This window comes from Gadus macrocephalus, chromosome 14 (genome assembly GCF_031168955.1).
Source record: "Gadus macrocephalus chromosome 14, ASM3116895v1".
Taxonomy (NCBI): Eukaryota; Metazoa; Chordata; class Actinopteri; order Gadiformes; family Gadidae; genus Gadus; species Gadus macrocephalus.
This window is the reverse complement of record NC_082395.1, coordinates 18,715,376-18,724,530: the sequence shown is the minus strand read 5'-3', so window position 1 is coordinate 18,724,530 and position 9,155 is coordinate 18,715,376. Positions and strand designations below refer to the sequence as shown.

The 9,155-nt window shown below is 42.7% G+C and overlaps 1 long non-coding RNA gene across 1 annotated transcript; it reads right to left on the bottom strand.

The window, feature by feature from the left end:
* Window positions 1-1,935: 1,935 nt before the first annotated feature.
* Window positions 1,936-2,339, bottom strand: LOC132472423 (uncharacterized). The gene is made up of 2 exons (XR_009529071.1): window positions 2,036-2,339; window positions 1,936-1,978 (listed from the first exon to the last, which is right to left on the bottom strand). It is a non-coding gene; the product is annotated as an uncharacterized LOC132472423 (long non-coding RNA).
* Window positions 2,340-9,155: the final 6,816 nt, after the last annotated feature.

The following is a 9,155-nucleotide window of genomic DNA, read 5'->3' as shown; positions in this document are numbered from 1 at the left end:
GATTATCTACCTTAGTGTATTATTCAAAGCCTGTATACATATTCTATATATTACGTCATACAAATAAATAAAGTTTTTGTTGGACAATTAAGCAAGGATAGAACAGAGAATGATGTTACGCATGTGTGTGATTGTGTGAGCACGAATGTGGGTTTGTGTGTGTGCTAGACTACAGGTGACTAGGAGTGTGTGTGTGTGTGTGTGTGTGTGTGTGTGGGGGTGTGTGTGTGTGTGTGTGTTTGCTCTGGTGACCGAGAGTGAGTGAGTGTGTGTGTGTGTGTGTGTGTGTGTGTGTGTGTGTGTGTGTGTGTGTGTGTGTGTGTGTGTGTGTGTGGTTGTTGTGTGTGCGCGCGTGTGTGTGTGTGTGTGTGTGTGTCTGTGTCTGTCTGTGTGTTGGTGTGTGTGGGCTTCGGCTGACTGGGAGAGCAGACAGCCCACTGGGAGGTAACCAGCAAGGACCATTCGGTGGCACTAATGCCTTCATCTCTTACTGAGGCTTTCGCGGAACACCGGACAGTGTAATGCAGTTATACATGTGTGGTAAATGGGAGCATCATGCACATGCTGTTCAGCATGGTAAATCCATTAGGACAGGAGTATATCATATCTACCAATGTGTCCAGGATGTGGATAGTTGGAAACACCTGCAGGGTAATTAGGGATGTTGGGCCATCCTGTACTCCCTGGAAAGAGGAACCCCCAGAGATAATAATATCATATTAAACAAAGGAGATTATCATATTTTTCAAATTCGACTTAGAACAGTTAATAACATATAAAAACACAAACATATCCATTGCTATATAAATATATGGAACTGGGGTGTAATATATTTTGCTCTCACTTGTACTAGTGAGATATAACTATTCCATACGCAACTTTTGAGTTGAAAAGTATCGACTAAGCCTACCCGTCAAAGTCAGATTGGGTGTGGACAATCAGTTGACCAGCTACTCCTTTATCATTGACCTTTTTTGCACACTTGCTGTTGCACTTTTATGTATTTTCTGTCGTGTTTCAAATAGTCAATTAAAAGTGTTGTTTCCCGTGAAGATTACGTTACATTTTGGCGGGGGGGGGGGGGGGGGGGGGGTGGGAGATGGCTGGCGCAGATGTGTCACATGTTCTATTTGTCTGATTGGTTGAAGGTCTGTCCGATTGCGTCCAGAGTGATTTTTGGACTGCGCCCGTTGATAATGCCCCATGGAAATCTAAATGAACTGACAGGTTCCAGACTATACACGCATCACAATAGAGCACAACAATTTACCGGTATGTCGCACGTTCACAGCAGTGAAACGTCACTTACCATGGCCACTAGGGAGAGCTGTGAGAAGCAACACAAAGTCAAACAGATGTGGAAACCAAAGTGGTTCGGCAATATTCTGGTACAAACGATTGCATCCTCGCTTTTTTATGGCATACAATCAACCATAAAAAACATTTTTTTTTGTAGAAAGTGAAAATTGCTGTCTAATTGAACCATGCTTCTGTGCTAGGCTAGAGTTTAACTGCCCCATGGAAATATAAGTTATTGTACGCTTGGTGCGATAAGGTGCACCCTTTCCATTTCTCTTGTTTTTCCCAAATGGCAATCTAATTTAATTACACTGACTATTCTTTCCTCAAATATCAGACCAGCTGAATAAGAAGAGCCACACCAAGCCTCCTTGGATCCTCCTTCATTGTTAATTACAGGGCCAAAATACTTCCGTACAATAGATGGGCTGCATCCGAATACTCATACTTGCATACTATATAGTATGCATTTTGTAGTACGCAAAAAATATAGCGCGTCCGAATACTCAGTATGCATTCTGTAGTACGGAAGACGTTTCCGAATGCGTACTACCGCCAAAGTAAACCACGGGGTGTGTTCGAAACCGCGTACTTGCTTAACTCTTACTAACTATGACGTCAAATTGAGTATGCAGAACGTAGTAAGCGAGTTTTAGGTAAGCGAGTAGTATCCGAATGTCTTCTACTTCCGGAAAGATTTTGTGTAAGCATCGCTAGCTTACTAGACGTACTCAACTGCCCCAGAATGCACTGCGTCTATTCAAAAGAACAGTGGAAGCAATGGCGCTAAACGGGGAGCCGCAGCAGCAGTGCTTTTAATAATTGTTTAATAATTGTTTTTAACATATCACCGCAAATCCTTAGGTTGAAGATGTACTGTGACGTTAAATGTGACGTTTATATATTTATTTATAATATTTATTAACGGCGCCCGGCCGGTAGGTTATTGACACGTCATTTGATTCACGTCATCTGAGGTGGTTAAGTAAGAACGGTCTTCCGAACGTCGACTACTCAAAATGGATTACTCAATCATTATTTAAAGGCCATGGTGCAGGTTTTATTTTTTTCGGATTTGCGCCATTTGCGTGTTGGTAATAAACATTTTAATGGTTACCTATTGTATTTAATGTGGTTGGGTATCACAAAACGGAATTTAATACGAAAAAGTGGGTCATATTGGAGCGGTTTGCGATAGCTTCTCATTTCTCCCGGAAACCGTTGCATGACGTCACGGTAGGGAGACGACAGACGTAGCCCTTCGAGACCCATTGAGAGTAGAGAGTACGAGAGAGATAAGAGACAGATAAGTAAGAGATAAATACATAGATACATATATAGATAGCCTAGATAGATAGATGGATAGACATATAGAGATAGACAGAATAGATAGATATATAGACCGATATAGATATAGACCGAGAGATAGGGAGACAGGCAGACAGATAGCATAGCATAGCGAGTTAGGTAGGTAGGTGGGTAGGTAGGTGTAGCATAGCGAGTTAGGTAGGTGGGTAGGTAGGTGTAGCTTTAGAATGGTGTACAACTGTGTTTGTGCTGGGTGTAATAATTCTAGCAGAACAGGACACAGGGTCCATGCCTTTCCGAAGGACAAGGCAACCCTCAGACAGTGGGTACAGTTTGTCCGCGTTAGACGGGCAGATTTTTCTATTCCCTCGGTCACTAAGAACTCCAAGGTCTGCAGCGCTCATTTCACGGAGGAAGATTACGACCAAGGGGATATCAGGATGGTATCTCTCGGGTTAAAGAGGCTGGCACAGCTTATTCCGAACGCCGTGCCTTCTGTGCACACGCATCTCTCTGCCTGCCCTGCCCCGAGACCGAGAGGCACCAAGATCAGTGCCGCCAGCCGCAAGCGAGAGCTGGCTATGGTAAGCCTCATGGTAATATTTACAAGCTGTGCGTTAGCTAGCCCTGTGTATACTATAATATACCGTATTCCCTTTGACACCGCCTCCACTACAGTCATGACTCATGATCAGTCTGACATTAGAAAAGAACATTTCGTGATTCATGAATATGAACCAAAACAAAATTGTCCTGAAGTAAATGTTCAAAAGCTTGTCATATCTAACTAGAAAGCGCCATGGCTAGTGTTTGGATCACTGGCGCTCATCAAGCGGCTTTCACAACAGTGTGTGTGTGTGTTCTATTTAGTTGATGGATTTAATTGCCCTTTTCCTGATGGAAAGTGACTATTACGGTCCTCTTTCATATGTATTTAGACGTGACTGTGTCGCTGACGCTAATTTATTTACGCAAGATGTTGACAGATGCCTCACCGTGTGAGACCACGGACAATGCTGCTACGGTAGAGGACCCCTTGCCCTACTCCACTTGTGACACTGGGACACAATGTATTTTTAAGCCCCTTGGAAGGTCTCACGGTAAATCTTGTTATTTTTTTAGTGGTTGATATGCTGTCTAAAACATACGTTGCCAAATTATATGCATGCAGGAAATTTCCAAACACATTGCTAAAATTAATACATAACCTAGATCAAAACATAACCGCTTAGATTTGCCATGATTGTCATCTGTTTGGGTATGTTTATTGACTCTGCCACAGCTGTGCAAGTGAACCTGAAGCCCAAGATGGTCAGCATGGGGACACAAACTTTCACCCCCCTCACTAGTCCTGACCCAACGGATGGAGAAGATGATCTCTCTGTCATCAGTGATGCATCATGGGTACCAGGAGACCAGATGTCTGAGGAGGATGAGGAGGTGTTGTGTGAGGAGCCATCTCAAACTTGTGACCCCGATTCTGGAGGCCTTTATCAATAATGACCAGCTATAGATTTGCTTCCCGATGGAGATTTTTGACAAATTACATGTTAATTAGCATCTACACGTTAAGCTGAGTCCAATGAGATCAAGCTCGGCCTCTTGCTACACCGAGATCATGTCCTAGACCTAGGTGTACCATGTAAAATACATGTTACCATTAGCTAGAGTGTCGTTCTTGGTGTCATTGGACTCAGCTCAACGTGTAGATGCTAAATAACATGTCATTTGTGACAAATCTTTATCGGGATGCAAATCAATAGCTGCTCAGTATTGATTAAGGCCTCCAATTTCGACAGCTAATTACTACCATTAAACATGTTCGAATATGCTCATGTGTGGCACCGTTGCAATCGCCTGGAAGCGTAGATGTTGAAGGACCTTGTTTGTCCTCTTACGCCACCGGAAAGATATTTACATGACAATGAATTGATTCAGCTATTCCCCCAGAAGTCTGGGGTCAAAAGGTCAAAAGGAGACGGCACCACGCCGGGGTGGATCCAGATCTCGGGCAACAGCGCAGGGTTGCCAGGTCCTGCAAAAAACGTGCCCCCCACATACCGTTCAAAATCCACCCAAAATGTCCTAGAAGCATCCCAAAAAAAATGATATTATTGGCCATTTGTGTGTGTGTGTGTGTGTGTGTGTGTGTGCGTGTGTATAACACGCTATTTTATGTTGAAATGCGACGTAATCCAGTGTTCACGAAACGTACACTGTCAACGTAGGTATGATTTTGGCGACTGGGTTGGCTCTCAGATATACGTGTTTCTAACAAGATGATATCATTAAAAGTTACATAAAGTAACAGTTTAATAACACAAACGCAGGAAGCACGTGAGCTGCTAGTTTAGCGAAAGCAACCTGACGTTGTTGAAACATGCGAGCGAGCCGATCAACTCCTAATAACTATAAAACTAAAGATCAGACACAATCACTGACTGAAGATTATGCAATTAAAAAGTATATTTCTCGCTAGAAATGTTATTAGAAACACGTTTAACGGTGAATCGGTCCTAAAATATTGCATTTCCCATTCAGATAATAAAGATTAATAAAGATCATACACATTCACTGACTGAAGATTATGTAAGGAAAATGTACATTTCTCGCTAGAAATGTCATTAGAAACGCGTTTAATGGTGTATCTGTCCTAAAATATTGCATTTCCCATTCAGATAATAAAGATTAATATAAGCTACGCCGTGTTCCGGAGCCGCGGGGGATTCTGGGAATTGGGGTTCTCAGTTGACAAATGGGGCTTTTGTTAACTTGTTTTGTTGTTAGGATTAAGTGGGGTTAATGGGTTCGGGATGTTATGTGGTTGTGTGTTGTTCTATTAACATTGTTCGTGTGTTCATTATTGTCGACACCGTCACCGAGAGTGACGTGACCATCGTTTCGCGCAGCTGTTCCGTGTTGAAGTCTCGTTCAATAAAAACCAACTCTCGTTGTCGAGCGTTCAATAAAAACCAACTCTCGTTGTCGAGCGTGCCCCCCCCCCCTACAAACGTGTCCCCCCCCCCCCCCCCCTCAACAAACGTGTCCCCCCCCCCCCCCCCCCCCCCCCCCTTCAACTAACGTGTCCCCCCCCCCTACAATCGTGTGTCGTCGTCCCCCCTCAACAAACGTGTCTCTCCCCCCCCCTCCCCGGTCATCAACAGTCTCCCCCCCCCCCCCCCTAAACAATCGTGTCCACAATTTGCCGCGAAAGCCGTGAAACCCAAACCCCGAAACCCGCCTCCACAGCGGCACACGTGGATATTGTAGGTATAACACGCTATTTTTTACGTTGAAATGCTACGTATCCAGTGTTCATGGAAACGTTCACCACTGACGTTTTTTCTTGGCGACTGGGTTGGTCATCTCCAAACTTCCGGTGGAGTTTCGGCGATGTTCGGAAGCGTCCGGAGGCGTTCTACGCATAGCTGTAGACCGTACTACACAGTCAAGTGTAGTATGGTCAAGTAATAGACACTGGACAGAAATAGTATGTACTAAGTATTCGGATGCAGCCCATGGTCTCGGAGTCACTCTGTGACTTCCTAGCTCCATTCATTTGGTACAGAATGTAGCTTTGTCAGCTGGTAAATACAGAGCTTCAATCTTAATGAACCATTACACCACAATGGCCATCAGATGGGAGCTTGTTGACTATTCCAAGTGTGACCTAGGTAAGATGTAGTTGTTTGTAACTTCACTTCACATCTGTGTGTGTGTGTGTGCGTGTGTGTTTCTGTGTCTCTGTGTCTGTGTGTGTGTGTGTGTGCTTTCCAGATTTACATTCCAGGCTCTGATTCTAATGCTTACTGAGTGGATCTCAAGTGTGTTCATGTGCACACTTCAAAATAATGAAATCTCAGTGACATGAGAGTCTTTCTCCAGTCCCTGTTGAAACAGGGACTGCGTAACCATGGAGATTGTAGGCAGCGTAACCATGGATATAGTAGCGATAGATTAGCAATAGATAGCATAAATAACAATTCATGTGCTTTGAAGAAAGAAACATGTAGTATTACATATAGAGGGAACATAAAAATATATTACTGGTACTTAATAAAGGGAAAATAGTGCAACCCACATACAGTATTAAATAGAGGGAACATAATAACACCGACAGTATTAAATAGTGGAACCAAGGTATCACCAACATATAGTATTGAATAGAGGGAAGACAGTTTAATCCACATACAATGTTTTTAGGCTGAAAACGAAAATCCTGGCAGTGAAGGTGAAATGGTTTGATTGCCGATAGCATATTCATTTGCAAGATCACATCCATAATTATGAGTGGTATGATTCTAATGTCAGAGAACCACACACCTGATCTCCATGCTCACAGACCATCCCACACTTGGATAGGTTTTTTGATGAGAGCAATTAGATCAACTGCTGGTTAATTCTAAGAGGGCCGGCCTGTCATTAGTCTGCTGATGATTTAACATGTGCCTCAATGGGTTTTGAACTCTCTCTTGTACTCTCTCATTAGGGCCACATTTGGTCTGAGAAAGATCAAACCACCAAGCAGTACCTCAATGTAGTGTTTTGTTTTACCAATAATTACAAAAAAAGTGAAAAATTAATACGATAGAATTCTAAATGTTTTAAATGTCGGCCACTCTTTCCCACTCACAGCACACTCTAGGAACTAAGGTGAAACGCTAAGGGCTACGCTAAATGTCCCCCTCTGCCGTCAGAGATGGTCTATTATTCACCGCGAGGCGGTAAAGCAGGGCTTCTCATCTCATTTTCTTCATAAATGCGCCAATTGAGTGAAAACTGTGGCCTGCCGTCACATGGGACATGTCTAATGATTCCGTTGCGGACCTGAATGCCATTTACATGCAAGCTAATTTGGCATTGTAACTCAATTTAATTTCTTCTGACTGGGATGTATGAAACATCAATAGCTCCTCAGTGAGACCAATGGGAACGCTCCTTATTCAAAGGCCTACTGATATTGCATTTCTGCAGCTCAATTAGATATAGTGGCAATAAGAATGTTTCACAAGTCTGTAATGAGGAAAGACAGAGCCCCCCCCCCCCCTCGGCTCCTCAACCTGGCTGCAGATTCAGTGCTGGCTGAATTAGCAGGGGTTCCACAGCCATTAGCTCGGAAATTAACTTGTAAAGATGGCAGAGGTGATCCCCTCTGACTGGAGCGCAGTGCACATGCTCGTCTCTCGCTCTCTCTCTCACACACACACACACACACACACACACACACACACACACACACACACACACACACGTACACACACATGAACACACACACGCACACACACACACACACACGTACGTACACACACATACACACACACACACACACACACAAACACGGAAGCATCCTGTTTCATTCCATTCCGCTACACTTGTCCAGTTACAGTGAAGGCCTTAAGTCAATTAAAAGATAGACTATGCATAGTTGATGTTGCAAGGTCGTTAGTCGATTCTGTATCCTGTTTAAATCCATGGCAACATGCACAACATTAAGCTGAATTGTTATGTTTTTGTTGTTTATGTTCACTTTTACACAAACATTGTTCAAGTTGCACAAGTTTGTTCATATTTTTAGACCAAACAATTACTGAACCATTCATAGATAACTAACATGTCATGAAAACCTTACAATAAGATTTTGAGTGTCTGAATAAGGACAATGGAAATAATGTAAGCATACTTATTTTGTTACAAATAGATAAATCTATAATTTAAAGTCATTCTCCTCAAAGAGGAAATAAATGTTCACAACATATGGGTGCACTTTAAACACATTACACCAGACATAACCAGATAAAAGTTTATAAAAAATAATTTAGTTTTTAATAATGTGAATTTTTCATACACATTAAAAGAGAGTTCCGGGCTGACTTGGTATGACTGATTGGATTGCAGAAGCTGGTGCTGAAACGGGTCTATCTGCATCTGAGGGTTCTGAAGAGAGGAGGATAGTGCTGGTGGTGTGGGGGCTCTGGATCAGGTCAGATGAGGTGTGCCCTGCGGGCCAGAATGGAGGTGATGAGGTCTGGTCAGTTCTAAATGGTGAGTCCAATTATTTTCCCAGCAGAGTGAATGAATTTTTGAAACACTAATTATATTCATCACTGGCAGCATGTTGTAAAAGCAGATGGATCCATAGAGAAGTACCGAAACAGAAATACTGTGATATCCTGAAGTGATATCTGAAAGGTTAGTTAAGTTATACACAAATGTTGCGCAGATACTTTAACTAAATACAAAACTTCAGAGGACATCCTTTTAATTAATTTCAGGTGGACCTCTGTGGTGAACACGTAGCAGGTTATTTAGAAGATACGGAGTCGAGGTTGTGTCTCATGTTGTAAAAATGTCGCTGTGCTAATATCCTAAAAGCTTGTCAGACAGCAGATTGTGAATAAAGTTATGGATCAGGGGAAACTATATCCCCAACCCTTTACACTGGGAAATAGAAATTCACTCGAATCCATAAAACGTTGAGAATTAATTGATTGATCCGTCCACATGTCGTGACCTCGGTTTGCATCCGCCTGTGATAAAAGGAATTTACT